General features: G+C 45.3%; 1 protein-coding gene across 3 annotated transcripts in view; it reads left to right on the forward strand.

The window, feature by feature from the left end:
- Positions 1-2184: 2184 nt before the first annotated feature.
- LOC129860575 (retinoic acid receptor gamma-A) overlaps positions 2185-5218 on the forward strand; it is a 74784-nt gene continuing 71750 nt past the window's right edge. The window contains exon 1 of one of the 3 annotated variants that reach the window (XM_055931095.1): positions 2185-2482. The gene's annotated coding sequence lies outside the window, so the exon portion shown is untranslated. The remainder of the gene's footprint in view (positions 2483-5218) is intronic. The other 2 variants (XM_055931097.1, XM_055931096.1) reach the window with 2 other exon arrangements.

A 5218-nucleotide genomic window follows, 5' to 3' on the forward strand; every position in this document is an offset into this window, starting at 1 on the left:
GACCACTCTATTCCCTGTATAGTGCACTACTTGTGACCACCCTGGACCACTCTATTCCCTGTATAGTGCACTACTTGTGACCACCCTGGACCACTCTATTCCCTGTATAGTGCACTACTTGTGACCACCCTGGACCACTCTATTCCCTGTATATAGTGAAAAGGGTGGCATTTCAGACACAGCCCTTATGTTTAGGAGGAGGACTTGTACAGCAGATGTGATGATGTGGTAGTTGGTAGAAACCAGGTGAAGGTATGCTGGATGGGATTGTTACATTGAGCGTCATGGCGGTGACTCGCTGTCATGCTGAAGCTGTAGAGACGACACATGGTGAAGTGTGCTGGGTTCGCCTATTCCAGAGAGGATTTGTATATGTTGAGACATAGAGAGTTGTATTTCTGTAATGAAGAACTACTGAGCTTGTGCTAGATTCTAGAAGCCCTTGAGAGCCCTCTTCTGTGTTCTAGATGGGGTCAGAGACAACGCTGGTTAAGGTGCCTGTTGAGGTGCTTAAAGCCTGAGGTTTTTGGGGTGCCTGCCTTTCGAAGCAAAACAATATCAAATCACAACATGACATTTAGAAACCAACGGCACCAGGCGAAGGCACTGCAGGCATACGCCCAGAACCACAAGAACCACAAGAACTGCACAACAAACACAGATCTGAAACATACAATCTCATATGGTGAGAGAGAGGCACATTTATGGGCACCCCGCCCAAACTACTACTGCTGCTGCCATCTTACTGGGGAGATCCCTATTGGGCCCCTGAGTGGCGAAGCGGTCTAAGGCACTGCATCTCAGTGCAAGAGGCGTCACTACAGTCCCTGGTTCAAATCCAGGCTGTATCACATCCGGCTGGGATTGAGAGTCCCAAAGGGCAGTGAACAGTTGGCCCAGCCTTGTCTGGGTTTGGCCGGTGTAGGCTGTCACTGTAAATAAGAATTTGTTCTTAACTGACTTGCCTAGTTAAATAAAGGTTAATTGTATATCCGCTACCGGTTTCATGTTTGAAAATATCAAATCAAATGTATTTATATAGGCCTTATTACATCAGCTGATATATCAAAGTGCTGTACAGAAACCCAGCCTAAAACCCCAAACAGCAAGCAATACAGGTGTAGAAGCACGGTGGCTAGGAAAAACTCCCTAGAAAGGCCAAAACCTAGGAAGAAACCTAGAGAGGAACCAGGCTATGAGGGGTGGCCAGTCCTCTTCTGTCAAAATATGTCATTTAGGCCTCCCGGGTGGCACAGTGGTCTAGAGCACTGCATCGCAGTGCTAGCTGCGCCACCAGAGTCTCTGGGTTCGCGCCCAGGCTCTGTCGCAGCCGGCCGCGACCGGGAGGTCCGTGGGGCGACGCACAATTGGCTTAGCGTCGTCCGGGTTAGGGAGGATTTGGCCGGTAGGGATACCCTTGTCTCATCGCGCTCCAGCGACTCCTGTGGCAGGCCGGGCGCAGTGCGTGCTAACCGAGGGGGGCGGGTGCACGGTGTTTCCTCCGACACATTGGTGCGGCTGGCTTCCGGGTTGGAGGCGCGCTGTGTTAAGAAGCAGTGCGGCTTGGTTGGGTTGTGCTTCGGAGGACGCATGGCTTTCGACCTTCGTCTCTCCCGAGCCCGTACGGGAGTTGTAGCGATGAGACAAGATAGTAATTACTAGCGATTGGATACCACAAAAATTGGGGAGAAAAGGGAAGAAAATGTTTAAAAAATTAAATAAATAAATAAATATATATATGTAATTTCTTGGATGTTTGACTCTGTTTAGTTAAGTTAATACATTTCACACATAAAAAACACAAAATAGGGAAAGTTGGAGTTCTAAAAAGAGAGGAGAGAAAATGGAGGGGGAGAAAATGAGAATAAGGGAGAGAGGGAGAGAATTCAAAACTGAAAATGAAGCTTCCGGGGGCTTTTTCTCCCTCTAGGGATTTTATGGCCGGTGAAAAAATGTGCTGTATATTTGCAGTGTTGGATCATGTGACAAAGGCTGGCTTTATGAATCAGAGAGCATGATTATTTCTTAGTGGAAGAGGCGGAGAGAGAGTGTTGAATAAGAGAGAGAGAGAGAGAGAGAGAGAGAGAGAGAGAGAGAGAGAGAGAGAGAGAGAGAGAGAGAGAGAGAGAGAGAGAGAAAAGGGGAGGGAGTGAGAGAGAAACTCATTGCTATCCTCTTTGCTGTCAAAGAGACTGATGAACATACACAAATCCCTCCTCTACTCTTTTTCCTCCATCTATCAGTCTGTCTGGACCAGTATTCCATCTATCTGTCTGTTTGGACCAGTATTCCATCTATCTGTCTGTTTGGACCAGCATTCCATCTATCTGTCTGTTTGGACCAGCATTCCATCTATCTGTCTGTTTGGACCAGCATTCCATCTATCAGTCTGTTTGGACCAGCATTCCATCTATCAGTCTGTTTGGACCAGCATTCCATCTATCAGTCTGTCTGCCAGTCTGCCAGCACGACATTAGAGTGGGTGAGTACTTTCTACTTTCAGGGAACTTTAGAAACAATATGAACTGTTGCTCGCCTCTTTTTCCTTCTGCCGTTCTGTTCTTTCTGCTCTTAGAGTTTGAAGTTGAAGTTAGAGAGTTTGGGAGAGGTAGCCTTAACAGAAACAGTTGCAATTAAAGACAGAGCTTGAGCGTATGAGGCAGAGAGTACATAGAGACAACTGATCAGGGTTTCCATAAACTGGACCAGGCTTCTCTAGTTGTATTTATTGCTGCGGATCGTGTCGGTTCAGTCCGTGTGCATTTGTATGTGTACGTCTCTCTCCTTGTGTGTGTAGCGTATGTGTTTGCGAGGGTGTTTTTTTGGAACCGTGTATGTCTGTCCTTTACAACGTCTGTGTGTGCCTGTTTTACAGTGTGTGTATGTGTGCGTTTTTGTGTGTGTCAGTCATTTGCTGGGTTGCGTGCCAGTGTGTGCTACTTAGTGAATGTTAAGAGTGTTACCCCCAGAGCCCACAGTGTTTTTATTAGCATGTGTGCCTTTGTAAGTGTAAGTGGATACCTGCCTGCCTGGGTCCGCTTGATCTACACTTTGCAATAGAGAGAGAGAGAGAGAGAGTGTGTGAGTGTGTGTGTGTGTGTGTGTGTGTGTGTGTGTGTGTGTGTGTGTGTGTGTGTGTGTGTGTGTGTGTGTGTGTGTTTGTGTGACTGATCCATCCTTGACCTAATCGTTCCTACTTATTATTGTGACCACATGGACACAACAATGTGAACATTCAATCACAGAGCGTCGTTTTCTACTTTCTAAACAGCAGAGCCTTTCGCCTCTGGACTGAGGTGTGTCTCTACTCTCTAAATCTGGGCTTAGTTTAATTGTCAGTGTATTGTAGGAGTTCCATTCATAGTGTGTAGTTGTTGGGTAAGGTTATAGACTTGGGTAAGGCGCAGACAGACGTGAATGCCTTGTTAACTGGTCCAGCTTGTTACCGTGGCGGCAGGCAGCGTCACGTTAATGAACAGGTAGGGCGGTTATGGAACACTTAGTGCTGCATGGTTTGAATATATCAGAGAGGGATCAATGATTCCGGCTAGCATCCATGTTGTCTTTGTAGTCCATCATGTTCTTCTGAAACCATGTATCTATTCTAAACCGTGTGTGTATCTGTGTGTGTCTGTTTGTATCTGTGTGTGTCTGTTTGTATCTGTGTGTGTCTGTTTGTATCTGTGTGTGTCTGTTTGTATCTGTGTGTGTCTGTTTGTATCTGTGTGTGCGCGTGTGCGTGCGCACGTGTGTCTGTACGTGCGTGTGTCTGTACGTGCGTGTGTCTGTACGTGCGTGCGTGTGTTGCACTTCTGGTCTCTCTCTTTCCGTCTGGCTCGGACCAAAGTGACGTAAGTGTGACGTGAAGAATGTTTGGACTGTGGCGGGTTTAAAGTAGCTGTCCAGTGTTTCCAGATTTCTATGAAATATGACCTATAATTAATAACAATATGAGTGAAGTCATTTCCCTTCCAACATTTTTTTATTTAGCATGTTAAAAAACAGCTTTTCTGTGTTGGAATGGTGTGGGTGTACCACAACAGCAGAGTGGGCCTATACAGGAAATTAAAAATATTCACACGAGTAGGCCGCTGATTGTCCAGCTCGACATCCTCCGGAGTATACCATCATTCTCTATGAGGAAATAGCAAGCATTTTTAAACGCTCACTTTGAGATATAAGTTTGAGGTGTTTTTAAAAAAAAAATTAAAATGTTTTATTAATGCTTTGGCCACAAATATGAGCATAGGATGAGTCAACAACAGTATTTGAGTTAACGGAATATGATTTTCACTGGATAGTTACTTTAAACCACCCAGCGGACTGACTTTGTGAATGAGAGAGTGATGGATGGGTGTTCCTAGCCCATCATGATGTCAGTGTTACTCTGCTGCTGTCATATCAGCTTGACTCTCACTATCATTTCGACTTGGAGTCAGTCAATCACATATGGTCATCTGGAAAACACCAGAAATCATCACTAAGTCATCACTAAGTCATCCCTGAGTAATATCGCTCTGCTCTGTCTCTCAGCACAGCGTTGCTACAACTGTGGGAACTGCTTTGTGTATGTTTCTTTGGAAAGATGGACCGAGACAGGAGAAAGTTCCACATTGAGCTCGTTTCCCTATGTACTGTACTTCCTATTGCAGTACCACGTCAACACATAGCACCATGGTGCTATCTTTTCACGGTTGGCAAAGGTTACATACAAATATTTTATTTAGCAATTGTAGAAGTACATTACTCTGAATACTTTTATGTGGAACTCATTTAGGTCTTAAGGCTTTTATGGCTTAGTGTTATTTGTGTATTATCTGAAGGACTTATGGCTTGATGCGGTGCGTTACCAAAGGGCATGACAACAACAGCAGCCTCCTAACAAACACACTCCATATTTATTTTTAATGTGTGACGGAATAGTAGTTAACACGTCCAGGGACACGACAGGCTTGGCTGTGGAGTCTGGCTGAGATCACACACACACACACACACACACACACACACACACCCACACACACACACACACACACACACACACACACACACACACACACACACACACACACACACACACACACACACACACACACACACACACACACACACACACACACACATCATCAACACAAGACTGCTCTATATACACACAAAACTGAGAGGGAGAAACATGTCACACACTTGTCAACTCAAAATAAAATTGGGAAAAGCGTTACAG

This window comes from Salvelinus fontinalis, chromosome 8, assembly GCF_029448725.1.
Source record: "Salvelinus fontinalis isolate EN_2023a chromosome 8, ASM2944872v1, whole genome shotgun sequence".
Lineage (NCBI taxonomy): Eukaryota > Metazoa > Chordata > Actinopteri > Salmoniformes > Salmonidae > Salvelinus > Salvelinus fontinalis.